The sequence below is a fragment of the Aotus nancymaae genome, unplaced genomic scaffold, assembly GCF_030222135.1.
Source record: "Aotus nancymaae isolate 86718 unplaced genomic scaffold, 86718_ANA_hifiasm-v0.15.2.pri h1tg000041l, whole genome shotgun sequence".
In the NCBI taxonomy this organism is placed as follows: domain Eukaryota; kingdom Metazoa; phylum Chordata; class Mammalia; order Primates; family Aotidae; genus Aotus; species Aotus nancymaae.
Window position 1 is genome coordinate 32,250,686 of NW_026988455.1, and position 16,833 is coordinate 32,267,518.

General features: G+C 36.1%; 1 pseudogene; it reads right to left on the reverse strand.

The window, feature by feature from the left end:
• Positions 1-230: 230 nt before the first annotated feature.
• LOC105725235 (heat shock 70 kDa protein 12B-like) overlaps positions 231-16,833 on the reverse strand; it is a 50,735-nt pseudogene continuing 34,132 nt past the window's right edge.

Genomic DNA, 16,833 nt, shown 5'->3' on the forward strand with positions numbered 1-16,833 from the left:
GTATTGTCAGCCTTTTTACGCTGGTTTCTTCCCATCATTGTAAATTTATCCACCTGTCATCTTTGTAATTACCAACTTTCAAATTAGGTCTCTGAGTGGACATCCAACTTGTTGATTCCCAGTGCTGGAATCTGAGCAACCCACTGCACCAGCTTAAACAGCAGCATTAAGATTCATGGTGCTTTTCTGCCTGGGAATCTCCAGTCTGGCTTCCTTCTTGAGTTACTTTTTCAATCAACTGAATAGGTGACTCTGCCTTCCCGGAGCTCCAAATGTCGACCAAAAGGGGGCCCAGTCCCATTTACTCTGCACCGGGAACCACCATGCCGGGGCACTGGCAAAACCACCATGCCGGCCACAAGAGTTGTGCTGGCGTCCCATGGGGCTCCTCTGCTGGGAATCTCCTGGTCTGTGAGCAACAAAAATTCATCTGAAAGTGTGGCATCCTCTCGTTCTCTGCACTTTCACTGGGAGCTACAATCCTGAGCTGTTAGTAATCGGCCATCTTGGATCTCTCTCTGGGTTCTACATTTTAGAGTCTTTTTATAGTTTAGGTTATTTTTAGGTGAGGCTTCAGTTATTTATAGCTAAAGATATCCTAGCTAATGTATCTAACATTTGGCACTATTCCATATAAATTTTAGAGTCATGTGATCATATTCTAATCACTTGAACTGATTAGAATGACTTTGCATTGTAGATTAATTTGAACTTACATAATATCCATAAGATACTGAATTCTCCCATAAGACTCTGTTATTCAATTCTTGCTATGGTTTGAATGTTGGTTCCCCTCCAAATTTATGTGTTGGAATCTAATACTCCATGTAATAGTATTGAGAAGTGGAATCTTTTGAGAAGTCATTAAGTCATGAGGGCTCTGTCTTTGTGAATAGGATTACTGCTCTTATAAAAGAGGATGAAGAAATCTGCGTTACCTCTTCTGCTATTTGAAGAGAGTGAGAAAGTGCCATCTTTGAAGCAGACAGCAAACCTTGTCCAGATGCTAAATCTGCTGGCATCTGGATTTTGAATTTCCCAAGCTCCAGAACTGTGAACAATCCATTTCTGTCATTTATAAATTATCCAGTTGCTCTTGTCTGTTTGTGCTACTCTAACAAAACACCTCACACTGGGTGATTTTTTTTTTTTTTTTTTGAGACGGAGTTTCGCTCTTGTTACCCAGGCTGGAGTACAATGGCACGATCTCGGCTCACCGCAACCTCCACCTCCTGGGTTCAAGCAATTCTCCTGCCTCAGCTTCCTGAGTAGCTGGGAACATTGGCTGATTGATAGATAGTAGGAATTTATTTCTCCCAGTTCTGGAGTTTGAGAAGTCCAGCATCAAAGTGCCAGTAGATTTGACATTTGGTAAGGGCTTGCTGTCTGCTTCCAACCTGGTACCTTTTCTCAGATGATGGAAGTGGGCAAAAGAGACTGGGGACAAATACTCCCTCAAGCCCTTTTTATAAGGCCACTAATTCTATCCATGAGGATGGAGCTCTCATGACCAAATCACCTCCTAAAGGCCTTACCACTTAATACCACTGCACTGGAGATTCGGTTGTAAGATCAGGAGAGATAAGAAATTCAAACCTTAGCACCAGTCTAAAGTATTTTGTTACTGTTGTCTGAACAGACAAAGACAGTCTTCTATTAGAACTTTAAATAAGATTTTCTCTAGAAATATTTCGTACATTTGTATTCAATTAATTACTAAGTACTTTATAGTTCTTGTTACCATAGGAAATGGCTTTTATTTTTCTTATTATGTTACATAATTGGTTTATGTTGGTGAAACAAAATCTTGTTATTTTAAAAATAATGTTGTGGCTGACACAAAGGCTCATGTCTGTAATCACAGCACTTTGGGAGGCTGAGGTGAGAGGATCGCTTAAGGCCAGGAGTTCAAGACCAGCCCGGTTAACACAGCATAACTTTATTTCTATGAACAAACAAAAAACAAATTTAGCCAGGTGTGGTGGTGCAAGCTTGTAGTCCTAACTACTTGGGATGCTGAGGCAGGATGATTGCTTGAGCCCAGGAATTCGAGGTTGCACTGAGCTAGGGTTGTGCCACTGCACTTTCAGCCTGGGTGACAGCAAAACCCCTCTGTATCTTTAAAAAAAAAAAGAAAACCAAAAAAACCCAAAAACTAATGATAATAATATTGTATACTACCAACTTGCTACATTTATTGTGATTTTGATAGTTTATTTATGGTTTTCTTTGAGTTTTCTGTGAAGTCAGTCATACTATTAACAAATAGTTATAATTTTGTGCCTTGCCTTAAATTTGTTGCCTTATGATTTTTACATCTTGAATCCTTACCTTATTGAATTGTTTTGGGAAAGTACAATGTTCAGTAGAAGTTATGAAATGTCATTCTTGTATTATTTTTGTTTCATTTCTGAATTTAATGAAAAATGTTTTAATTACATAATCTGTAAGATGGATGCATACTATAGATTTACCATGGATAGAATTAAAATAAATTAAGCTACCTCTTTTTTTATTCTAATTTTCCAGGTATTCTTTTTCAGTGTTATGAATAGGTCTTGAATGTTACAGAAAAAAAATTTGCCTCTATTTAGATAACATATATTTTTCTCCTTTAGTATGTATTGATGTGGTGAATTATATTGATGGATTTATTAACAATCAATGTTGTATTCCTAGAAAAAGCCTACTTTATTCTGAGTGAATAGAGAGAGCTGCTCCAAACATTTTTTAGAATTTTATTTATATATTGTTTATTTTCCCCCAAATAACTAGCTTTGGGATTTGTTTATTCTTTTGATATTTTGCTTTATTCTTTCTACCTCCATTTTCTGTTTATTACTTTTCACAGATTTTATTTTTTAAAATAAATTATTTAAATGAGTGCATAGTATAATTTTAATCCTTCCATTTTTATCTTAAGAAACATTCAGGTGATGAATTTAACTTTGAGACCTGTTTTAGCTTGGCTATATAATTGTATTTTTTCCTCATCAAAAATGTTGAATTAGATTAATTTTATTTTTTTGAGACAGAGTCTCACTCTGTCATGCAGGCTAGAATGAAGTGGCACAATCCTGGTTCACTGCAACCTCTGCCTCCCAGGTTCAAGTGATTCTCCTCCCTCAGCCTCCTCAATAGCTGGAACTACAGGCGCAAGCCACCATGCCTGGCTAATTTTTGTATTTTTAGTAGAGACAAGGTTTTGCCATGTTGGCCAGACTGGTCTTGAACTCCTGGCCTCAAGTGATCCACCTGCCTTGGCCTCCCAAAGTGCTGGGATTACAGGCACGAGCCACTGCCCCCGCCTCGAGTTAGATTAATTCATTGATTTGTTTCAATTTAGTCATCATATATTGTGCACTTCTCTTATCCCAGACTCTTCACATAAGTTATTTAATTTATGTGAAGAGTCTCAGACAGCCCTGGATATTATTTTAATTTCCCAGATGAGAAAACAGACTTCGAAAGATTAAGTGACTTGCCTAACGTCACTCAACTAGTGACTGGAAGAACATGTGGCTTACTTCTGTCACATGGAATCCTCACCAATATCCTTTAAGCAGGACCATGCTAGCAGCATAGTCTCCTTCATAAGATTTTCATTGGCTACATATTTCCTCAGTGTATATTTAGATTTGATGCAAGAGTGGAATATAGGAGTAGGAATGTAAAAATAAAAGACTGAACTTTCTATTATGCTGAAATGTTCCATATCTTCTGTCACTAATTCTTTGAGCTTTGCTTCCTTTTAAATTTGCTTCATGCAAATAAGTTTGATGAGAACATGAATTTTTCATGGCAAAGGTTAACATTGGAGTCATGAGCCTAAGGAAGTTTTATGGTAAGGAATTATTTCAGAAGTATAATTGTCAGAGCAAGGAAAATTAAATTTTGCAGTCTATTTTTTCACCCTTACTAAAAATGTTGCTTGTTGTAATAGTATCACCTCACCTGAAAGTTATAGGTAAAAATGACTAGAGTGTTTTTTGATAGAAACATTTTTTGTAATCAAAGTTCATCTTTAACTAGTAGAACCAGGACTATTACAATTGAATTCATGATCTTTCTTGGGATTAGGGACTTTTTTTCTTAAAATGGAAAAAGAGATGACCATGTATTTCCTTGTATTGCTCTTAACAGAATAGCCTAAACACTTAGGAATATGATATAACTCCTCTTCCAGCACCAAACTACCAAACTCGTATTTTAAAAGATAAAAGAGAAACAGGAAAATGAGATTTTAAAAAACTCCTTTAGTGGCCAACTTATCCACAAATGTTTAAATTAGTGGTCTTGTGGTCAGGGTAATGAAAGAAACAAACACAGTCTCTGACAGGAACTGATGAAAAGGTTTTCTTTGCCAAGTGAATTTGCTGTAAATGGAACATAATCCTTTCAGTGAAATTAGGGAAGTTATTTGCTTTTATTTTTTACTTGTATTAATGTTCTTTGCCAAGTGAATCTTCTGTATACAGAACATACTCATTTCAATGAAATTAGGGAAGTTATTTGCCTTTATTAATTTAATATTACAAGAGGCAATGCTCATGTTATTTATTGTGTCTTAAAAAATTTTACTAAATAATATTGTGAACTCACAAATGAATGAATTATTTTACTCCAGACAACGGGTCCATTCTAAGTTTGGGTAGATCTTGATTTTTATCAAGAAATACCGATTCTGTCTGACAGGAGCTGATGATTTTATTCAGGGAAACCAACAAAGTTTCATGGCCTCACAATTTTCATTAAAGAAAACACTCTCCAGAAACTTTGCAATGTGATAATATCGATTAAGTTTTAGCAACTGATTACAATTTTACTATATTGTTCTCTCAGGCAAGACACATGATTTTTTTTAATATACTTTTGATTTTTTTTATGAGGATAGCAATGAATTAAAATCCTGACTTATTTCTTTCTTGAATGTCAGATCCAAATATTCTCTGTGTCATTTTTTTAAAGTAAAAAATGTATACTTTTTGGAGTCCTTAATATTTGAATTGGAGAATGAGAAAGACAATTTCTTTGCCAAGTAAATCTGTTATATACAAAATATACTAATTTCAATGAAATTAGGGAAGTTATTTGCTATGATTCTTTTTGCTTTTATTAATTTAATATTATAAGGGGCAATGTTTGTGTTATTTATTATGTCCTAATGAAGTTTACTAAATAATATTGCAAATGCACTAATGAGTGAATGAATTATTTCACTCCAGATAATGGGTCTACCCTAAGTTTGGGTAGATCTTGATTTTGTCAAGGAATACAAGTTATCAATATGTGGATTATTGCTTCATTTTCCTTTCTTTTCATTTTCCTGATGGAAGTGTGTAGTTAGGTGCTAAGGCATTTGACATCTTATTTCAGTGAATGATTTAATTCAAACCTTACCTCTGTGGGTGTAGCAGGGATGGGAAGGAAACCTGTTTGGAAGCCTGGAACCATGGAGGTCACTCTTCATTTCCTCAGGGTGTTATCCAGATGCCTTCCTATTTGTGCTTTTGCTTCACTTCACCCAGCTGAGCATGGCTGCTTTCTTGATCCTTTACATTTCACACCACTGAGCTTGATTGTTTTCAGGCCCATAGTTGCTCACTTGTAGTATTACTCACACTAATATTGTAGGCTTCAAAGCTCAGCCAAAGCCAGTCCCTGGAGATACACAGATGGTGAATCATTAAAGGGCATGCAAACTACCAAGAATATCAGTGGTCCACGTAGGCTATTTGTGCCAGGTGAATTTGTTATTTAAAAGGCTTGGCCATTGTATTTTGGAGTTAGCGACCTGACTGATGCTTTTGCCTTCATGATTACACTAGAGAGAGAGAAAAAAAAAGTTCTGGCATATTGCTCCAGGAGTTTTATTTCACATACTGGCTTCATTTGAGAAAATAAGCCCAACTCTTGCTAATACTGACAAACTGACAACCTGACTTCTCTCTTACTGTTTGCAATATGCTTCTTTCTGATATTCAGTCTTATCCTGTCTTTTATGTTAACAAAGCCCTCTATGTAACTCAAATTGCTTCTTTGAAGAATCATAAACTATTAGAATCCCACTTCTATCTCTTTATTGCCTTCTTTGTGGAATAATGAAATTAACATGACTCATCTTTGAACACCAAATTCATGGCCTTTGTAATGCTAGTGGATTTATAAGTCCATTCTCCAGAACTCCAGTGCCTCCAGATAAAAGAGACTTTATGTACTCACTAGGTATAGAAACATGATATTTTAGGGATATCAAGATATAAACTGTTCTTATATTACAAGCTATTAGTTGAAGCTTGATCTACAAGGGGTTGCAAGAAGATTAGCTTTTATACTTACTCTGAGTGTCCAATACCTAGACTGCTTGCCATGCTTATTTCAGATGAACAGACCATTCAAATTATTGGATATTTTCACCCATTCAGGTATACATTCATATTTCTTGGGTACCTACTGTGTCCTACTAGAGACTCTGTTATGTATGAGAAATACAAAGTTTAAAAAAAATACAGTGTCTCTTTCAAGGAACTATAGTTTAGTTTATTGCAGCATCATAGGATGTATAGTTTTCATATCAGTTAAGTATGCATTTATATAATTCTTAAATATATTTTATGCATCTGTGTTGATCTAGACACCAAACAGGAGTATACTGGCATGTCTGTAACACCCACCCTAATTTCCATGCCACTTTCTCTGCCCACATCTCTCATGATTTGTCTTTGTATTATTTATTCTTGTCAAATAGAAACATGCCTACAATGTTCTCTTACAATACTGGAAACTCCCCAAGGAAAAGCTCATATTTATAGCCCCTACACTGAATTTTTCTCAAGTAAATTCCGTAACTTAATTAATTTTTGATGGTAAAATTAAGGTGACAATGTATACAGCATTGACAAAAATGGTCAGTAATTATTCAAGTAGCTGATTTCCTAATTTGTATGTTAGCACACTTATTTCACTAAGTTTGTTCTGATGGGAGAGTCAGAAGACTTTGGTTTCTGGTTCTAGCTTTACCACTGGCTGTGTAAGCTTTGGCAAGTCCTATAACTTGTCTGTACCTCAATTTCCTCCCATCAGTTTCTAAAAACAATGACCAAATTAACCTCAATTCTATTGATAAATGTATGTGTTCTTCCTGGTAAGCATAACCAAAATAGACAATTTGCAGCCTGCTTGGTTTAGAGTACATGATGGGAAACAGATGGTATTAGAATTTCCCTATTTTTAATGTTGAGACTTAAGAAGTTGTTTTCCCAGAATATATTCTCAAAGAAGAGTAGATGATATTCATCACCATGATTTTTAGGTTCTTAACATATAGACCATGTAGGAACACAAACATAAAAGAGAAAAGGGATAAAGGTGTTAATGAATTAGATGAAAATGATGGTTACATTTGCCTGAGAGAAATCTTACTATTAAATGAAGATTTATTCAACCCTGGTTCCTGCATAATTTCCCTTTCTCCTGCTGGAGCAGAACATCTGCATTTCCTAAGGCCAGAGTGGTCTTGATGGTCTCTGTGATGAGGGTAGATGCATTTTACTTTTCCCTAATTAAAAATACATTCCCCCAAACATTTTTTTCTTTAAGGAGAAAAAAATACAAGGCATTTTATGAAGATATGTTTTTATATATTAAAAACCATATTTAAAAATTATGAACTAATGTGCATATAATCATTAAACACATATTTGTATATATACTTATAAACACTTAAGTAACTCCTTATTCCAATCTTCTTTTTCATAATCAAATATTTTAAAACATCAGGATGAAAAAGAGATCTTTTCGTTTTTCTTCTTCCCACACAACCTGGAAACAAATATTTATGGAGTATGTCCAGCTCAGTAGAATTGACACTTCTGAATTTTTAGGTCAACTGAGCAAGGTTCTCAAGGTGAATATTGTGAATTTCACCTATCACAAGTCATATTTTGTCAACATTAGATAATCTAGGGTATATTTTACTCTTCAGAAAAGATTTTCTTCATTCTGATTGCTGTTATTTGAATTATGAATTCATGGAGGGAACAGATGCTTTTAAATTTCATGCACCTGGAGACAAATATATTAAATATTCATTTTATTTTAGGAATCTAAATTGCTAAGTATTTTAACTTACCTTATGTATCTTAGCTATGGTACATTTGTTTGCATGTTCAAGTTCTTTTAACTTCTAATTTTTACAGCCAGTCTGTAGGAAGCAGGCAGAAGGTCATATTATTGGCTTGGTTGAGAGGCTAAGTGATTAGGATTTTTCAAGTTAGATGTAGATTTTAAATTAAATATTCCAGTCTGTTATCTTTAACTTATATAAAAAATAATTGACAAAATTAGGCCAGGCATGATGGCTCATGCCTGTAATCCTAGCACTTTGGCAGCTGAGGCAGGTGGATCACTTGAACCTTGGAGTTCAAAACCAGCCTAGGCAACATGATGAAACCCTGTCTCTAAAAAAAATACATATAAAACCAGCTGAGTGTGGTGGTATGTATCTGTAATCCCAGCTATTCGGGAGACTGAGGTGGCAGGATCACTTGAGTCCTGAAGGTCGAGGCTGTGGCTAGCTGAGATAGTGCCACTGCACTCCAGCCTGGATGACCGAGTGATACCCTGTCTCAAAATAATAAAAATAATGACAACAGATAAAATTGACATCAAGAAAAATCAAACACTGAGTAAATTTTCATCTGATGAAGCAATGTATCTTCATAGGAGATTGTCTCCAAAAGTCTCAATTTGACAAGTTCCTGTATCAAAGGTGAAAAGAGTGGCATAAATCTAAAAACAAATTCCAAAGCCAGCACAGACCAGTAAAGTAATGTGCAAAACAGGTATTCTTAATACTCAAAGGGTGCTGTGAAGGTGATGCCTGAGAATAACAGCTAGGACAGCATGTGGCCACAAATAATTCTCAAAGAGCTGAAAAGTCAATAGGAGACAAAAGAAAAAATGCAAACTAAGACACTTAACACCTTTAGGCATTAGGAAAATACAACTTAAAATCACAACATGTGGCCTGGCATGGTGGCTTACACCTGTAATCCCAGCACTTTGGGAGTTTGAAGCAGGTGGATCACTTGAGGTCAGGAGTTCGAGACCAGCCTGACCAACGTGGTGAAACCCAGTATCTACTAAAAAAATACAAAATTAGCTGGGTGTGGTGGCTCATACCTGTAATCCCAACTACTTGAGAGGCTGAGGCAGGAGACTCGTTTGAACCTGGGAGGCAGAGGTTGCAGTGAGTTGAGATTGCACCATTGCACTCCAGCCTGGGCAACAAGAGTGAAACTCCATCTCAAAAAAAAAAAAAAAATCACCATGTGATACCTATATACACATATTAGGATGGCTAAAATTAAGAAGATTGAAACTACCAAATGTTGACAAGGATGTAGAGCAACTGGAACACTCATGTTTTGATGAGAGAATAAAGTGTTACAACCACTTTGGAAAACTGGAAGTTTCTTAAAGGTTAAACACATACTTACATTATCATTTAGCCATTCTACTCTCAGCTCTATACCCGAGATAAGTGAAAGCATGAAGTTTCATTAAAAAACCTGTATGTGAATGTTCATAGCAGTATTATTCACAATATTTAAAACAATCCAAATGGACATTACACTATTTGATTCTATTAACAAAAGATTCTAGCAAATTTAGACTTTCTTGTCAGTAAAGTCATATTGGCTCTTGCCTGCCATAAGAGGAGAGGGAAGGATGGACTGCAAAGGGATACCAGAAAGCTTTTGAGGGTGATGGAAATGCCCTGTATTTGATTGTGGTTTTATGGGTGCATATGTTTGTAAAAATTCATCAGATTGCACATTTTAAATGAATACTATGTCTTGTACATAAATTGGACTTCAATAAAATTGAAAAAAGTGACCCAGTCAAGGAAAGACCTTGGACAGCTATGAGCAAAGCAAATCAGTATAGGAGTAAGAACCCATCATGAAGTAAAAAGCAAATCCAGGGACAAAATCTAGAGAGAAGAAAATCTAAGCTTGATTATTTTTGCCCTACAGGTATTTCCTGCTTTTCATTTGACTAATGAATGCAAACCTGTGGGATTAATTGACAACTAAGTCTGGGATAATAATAATGATAACACTTTAATAACTACATCTATAATTTATAGACTATTCTATGACAGAATATACTACTAAGTTCTTTAAAATATATATGCCATATATTTTGACCTCATTAAAAATTTGAGGGGTCGTAGAGAGATCTTTCACCATTTCCTAACTTTCTTTTTTTCCTCTTATATCCTTCCTTTTACTCTACTCATCTGCTACTCTTGAGAAACAATTCTTTTAGTCCCTTACAGGGTGGTTCTCTACATATTCAGTCCTCTTTCAGGGTCTTATCTGTTATTCCAAACAGCTTTCTACGAACCTTCCTTCAAAAAAATGAATGTCTACTCTTCTTAAAGAGGCTTCTGGAGTACAGTTTTCTCTATTCAGAGAAATATGCGTGCAGGCAACAAAATTAGGATTCTTTTTTCAATGTTCATAATATTCCCATGGCATGGAAATAATTGTCCTAATTTCCTTATGCAGCAGCTGAAGTGTTAAAGGTTAAGAGAGCCGGCCTGAGTTCATGCAGTTACTGAGTGGTGAATCTAGAATTTCGTTTCAGATCTTTCTGATTTCAAAAAATGCATCCTCCACCCCTTAAACTCAGTCATTAAATAGAGATTGGGGCCTTGCCCAGCTGGAGTTAGAAGTGGTGCATGGCATCTGATGCTGACAGTAGGCAGGGAGGGAGCATACTTGAATTAGTAGTTTGCTGGGAAATCTAGAATCAGGGCCCAGGGAGAGGTGTGGTTGGATATATAAAACACAACACAATGATGAAGTTGCCATTTACTAATATGATGAATTTCTGTGTCTTCCCATAATGTACCAAGCACCCTTTTAGGCCCTGAAGATCTAGCATCAAATACAACATAGCTCCTGCCTTCAGTGAGTTTCCAGTTGAGAGGGAGAGACAGACTCTTGGGTCAATGTTTGATATTCAATAATTCGTGATACAGGTACACATATGATAGCTCAGGGGTGGCACGTACTTAGTATTCAGTAATGATTAATCTATACCTATGCTGTGAGGTATAGAGAGGGGCATTTAAGTCATAATGGCAATGCCAGAGAAGACATTTTAGAAAGGATGTTAAAGCACAAATATATAAGTGAAGAGTGAATGAAACATTCCAAGAAAATCCCTTGGCACCTGCTCATGCTGGTAGGCATGGCATAAAACTGAGTTTTCCAGGAACACATTTGTCAGGGCTGGAGTGGAGGGTGAGTGTGAGCAAGGCAAATGTTATATATGAGGCAAGTGAGGGAGGGCAAGGACAAACTCTAAAAGGGTCTTGTGTGTTACATTAAGGAATTTCAACTTTTTCCTTTATGCTTAGGGAGCCATAGAAGGACCTACAGCAGGTGAATGCCATGATAGTTTATGATAGTGGAGATATGAAAAGATGGTTGCAAATTGTCCCAGAAATGTAGCCATCATTTTGACCTAACTCTTTCTGGCACATTGAGCAAGATGTCAGGGTGCTTTGGCTATAGTAACTAGGAAGGCATTCATGGCCGACATTGATTCTGTAGGATTGACAAAGTTCTCCTTTGAGATTGGTGGTAGGAAAAATAAACTAAAAATTATTGAATATTAAGTGTGGGCCAGACCCAGGGCTAGGTTCTTACTGAGTTATTTTATATAGTTCTCACAATTACTCTATGAGTGTTGATGTTACACTCAGATATCTAGGTACCCAGTCAGGTAAATACTGTGGCATCTGAGGCACAGTAAATGTTCTCTACATTTACCAGGTTAGGTTAATCCCTACTACTGTTTTGTCCAAGATACTGGAAGCAGAAATAATGGGTGCCACTTTGAGACAGCGCAGGTAAGAGCCAAGGTGTATCTTCCATCTCTTTATTTCTTCACAATAGTAAACTTGGAAATACTTACCATGTATTTCAGATGGCATAAATTCAAACTGGAGAATGGCCAACTAAGACATTGAGTGAGTAAGAAATATGCCTCTATTTTTTGAGTCACCGAGATTTTAGAGTTATTTATTACTGCGCTGTACGATAAACTATCCTCACTAATATAGTGTCCCTTCAAATAGATATTATTTATATGTTTGTACATTTATTTATTTGGAGTTAGGTCTATAAATAAAGAAGTTTTTAAATGTCAACTGGAGGGCTCTGACTGCTTTGGGCAAAAGAGAACCAAGGACACATCACCAGTTTTATCAGAAGTCATGTGTGAGGACTTGAGTGAACTAACAGCAAAGCTGCGATTCAGTCTATTGGTCTTCTGTCACTACTGTGAATTAGTACCTTAGACAGTAACATGACTAGCCAGTCCCTTATTCCAATTTTTGGCAATATTAGCCCTAGTATATAAGTAAGGAAGCTGAGGTTGAGGGAAATAACTCATTCAAGACCAAATGTTTAGTAAACAGCAGAGATTATATTTGTATTATTTTATTGAATTATTACAACTTACTTGATTTCAGTCAATATGCCATGCTGTTTATTTATGTTAGTGAGTTGTCCACTGAAGAAGGTTATAGAATGATCAGTTTTATTGGTATTACATTTTTTGTCCTTATATTTCTTTTATATCATCTTGTCCTTACACCCACCTTCCCTCACCCCAGCTTAAAGGTGAACAAGCTGGGTATCAAGGGTCTACAGAGAAGCATTGACTTTCAGGAGACTCACAGCCAGTTAGAGATAAAAACACGGTCATAAAAACCTGTGCCTGTCCTAATGAGAGCTTTTCCACTGCAGGAAGATCACATTAAAATGTTTCTCTTTCTTTCTCCCTTTTTCTAGCCTGAAATATCGTCTTTGTCTGTTAGATTCCATGAGCTTGTTTGCAGAATCAAACACAACCAAATTTTTGTTTACTCTCAATTAATAAATGGCTTTGGGTTGTTTACTAACAGCACACATTCTGGTTTGCACAAAGATTCTTTCAGACTAAAAACCATGAGAGAGCCGTGCAAGTTGCTGTCAGACACATTTTAAATTTTATTTCATTAGGTGTATCTGTCAGGGTGAGAGAAGACTTTAGGCTACTCAATTTTTGGGCCCAAACTGCCCGGAACTGACTTATCAAGTGTCAGGGATTTTATAAACAGTAAAGCAAAGTAACAAAAGATTAGCTTGTGAATTTGAAAATGCCGAGTTTGAATTCCATGTTTACCACATGATCGTTGGCTATTCACTTAAAGTGAATTCACTCCTAGCTTCTGTTTTCTTAGTTATTAAATGGGGATAGGAAAACTGAGACTTTTCTCCTAAGGCAAATATTGGTTAACTTCAGTAATTTATCCTAGAATAGGAATTGTGGTAGCCTTTGGCAGGGGAGAGGTATGAAATTCTTTAACTTTCAAGGGCTTGAATAAGGAGATCTTGGGAAAGGCATATATCTTGACACAAATGTGGCTAAGTCCTTGGCTTCTTATGATATTGACACCATGGTCACACTCAGGAAACTGCTTCTGTTTGCGCTTAATAGAAGCTATATATGCAGCGGGCTCCAGGACTAGCATGACGATGGGGAGACAGAAACATCATTTTTTTTTTTTTTGTATTTTCATGAATACTAAAGATTCAAAATCACAAGTGGCTAAAGGCAAGAAGCAAGAAGCAATGAGGACTACTTCATAATCCATGTAAGCATTTTGGGAGTTCTTAGCAGTTCTTTAGAATGAGGAAGCTTGGAGAAGAATATGCTTTTCATTTTAGGTATAGAAATTGAAATATTTAAATTTGAATACTATTGTCTTTTTGTAGCCTTATTTTCTTATTCCAAGCTGGTCAAGTTAGGCATATGGCTACAATAATATTTTCAACTTATCAGGTTTGTTGTAAGGATTAGATATAATATAGTTTGTAGCTTAGGATACTTAGAGCTGTAGCACTGCATAGTTAGATAATATAGTTAACATAATGTAGTCCTGACACCTGGTAGACAGTCAATAGTGATAGCAAGCAGCAATATTATTTTAACAATTAGTTTTATCAGATACTACTGCTTAGGATAGTTGGGGCATTGATGAATTAAAAGTTTAAAAAGCCTAAATTTTACCTAATCTTCTTCTTTAAAAAACCAATTTTATCTTTAGAAACATTTTTCTGCTAATAATACCAGTAACTCTCTGCAATCTTCCCTTTCTCCATCTTTTAAATCTGGCATGTCACTTCCTGCCTTGAATATTTTAACTATGTAGTTGTCTTATCTCTCCAACTACACTATGCACTTACAAAAGATGGAGAACCGTATCTTATGTTCAGTGGTGATATTAAAAATGTTGTGTTTTGTTTTGTTTTGACATGGAGTCTTGCTCTGTCGCCCAGGCTGGAGTGTAGTGGCACAATCTCAGCTCATGGCATCCTCCGCCACCCAGGTTCAAGCGATTCCCCTGTCTCAGCCTCCTGAGCAGCTGGGACTACAGGTGTGCACCACCATTCCTGGCTAATTATTTTGTATATTAGTAGAGACGGGGTTTCACCATGTTGGCTAGGATGGTTTCGATCTCTTGACCTCGTGATCTGCCTGCCTCAGCCTCCCAAAGTGCTGGGATTACAGGCATAAGCCATTGCACCTGGCTTCAAAATGTTTATAACCAATGCAGTACAGACATCACCAATCAAAGTACATTCTGAACGTGAACACCCTGGTTGGTCCTACTGACACATAGCAGTGGAATTCTGACCCATTTTATATTTCTTTGAATCTTTCATAGTGCCTTCCACATAAAAGAACCTCAGCAAATACTTCCTGATGATTAAAGTTTGAAAACAGTGATTAAAGTGATGTCAGAAGGCAGCCGGCTGCCAAGTATCCTCTCAAGATTTTGATAACCTTGAAAAATTTATCCCAATTAGTTCCTCAGCTTGATGGGCTCACAAACTCAGTTTAACTGAACTTGTAAACTTCTATATAGATTGTTATTCCAATTAATTTATTTAAAGTGAGAATTATGCATTACTGTTCACACTGGCCTTAGCAGTGCATTCCTCGGATGAAGGCTGATTTATGTGGGGAGTCAAATTATCATAAGGGGGAATTGTGCTTTGCATCACATTAAAAGTGAAACCCTTACATTTATAGTCAATTGGTTTCCAACAAAGGTGTCAAGTCTAGTATAGGAGAGGATAGTATTTTCAGCTGGGAAAATTGTATATACACATGCAAAAAATAGTATTAGCCCCTTACCTCACACCATAAACAAAAGTTAACCCAAAATGGATTATAGACCTAAATTTAAGGGCTAAAACCATAAATCTTCTAGAAGAACACATAGGATAAAGTCTTTGTGACTCTGGGTTAGGCAACAGTTTCTTAGATCAATAAAAGAAATAATTGCTGAATCTGGCATTATCTAAATTAAAACATCTTCTCTTCAAAAGAAAGAAAAAAAAAAGACTAATACCAGGCTGGGAGAAAATATTTTCAAAATACATATCTGATAAGGACTTCTTTCCAGAATGTATAAAGAGCACTTACCACTCAAAAATAAGAAGAAAACCTAATTAAAAGTGGGCAACATATTTGAATAGAGATTTCACAAAGAAGATGTACAAAATGCTAATAAGCACATGAAAGGATGACCAATATCATTATTCATTAGAAAAAATGCCACTCGAAACCTCAATGAGATACCTCTACATACCCACTAGAATGGCTGTAATCCAAAAGACTTGCAATGCTAAGTGTTGGTGAGGATTTGGAAAAACTGAAATTCTCATACATTACTGGTGGGTATGTAGAGTGGCATAGGCCCTTTGGAAAGCACCTTGACAAGAACTTAAAAGATCTAATACATACTTGTGTCTAACTCAGCAATTCTATTCCTAGCTTTTTACTCAAGAGGAATCAAAACATATGTTCTTGCCGAGACTCGTTCCTAACTGTTCATGGAAGCTTATTCATGGAATCCAAATGTCCAGAAACTGGTGAATAGATCAACAAAGTATAGATCCATAAAAAGGAATGCTGTTCAGCGAGTTTTAAATGGTATACTGATAGTTATAATAACATAGATAAGCTTCATGTATATAATGCTAAGTGAAAGAAGCTCAACACAAGACTCTCTAGTGTATGATTTCATTTCTATAACACTCCCAGAAAAGACAACTCTATAGAGACAGAAAACAGATTTATGGTTGCCTGGGGCTGAGGGTGGGAGTGGAAATTGATTGCAAATGAGCCCAAGGAACTTTGTGGGTGATGGAAATGTTCTAAAACTGGATCGTGCTTATGATTATGCAACTGTATAAATTTACTAAAAATCATTCAACTGTACACTTACAATGGGTGACTATTATGATATGTAAATTATGCCTCAATGAATCTATAAAAAATCCAAGGGCGGGCGAGTGGGCTGCTGAATAAAATCTTTGAGACATCAGCTCTTTTGACTGTGTCTATCCTTGCAACAGAAACATTCACTGCCTACAGTAATGTTTTGCTCAAATTTGCCTGGTTACATCTATCCTGAACAATGAAGAAAGGGATTGAAAATATATTTCTGTGATTATATTTACTTAAAATTCTGCATTGACCAAGGTTCATTCATATGAACACATCTGTTTTTTGGTTATGTTAATATCATCAATATTGTTCTGGTCTGAGGATCACTTTATCTCTCAGATGATTTGGCGTTCCTTTCTGCTTTGATTCATTTATGTCCGTTTTATGGCTTAACAGAAGGACAATCTTAATTCTGGCAGTTTGTAGCTTAACTAACACCCACAGAGGCTAACTCGTTTCTGACTATGT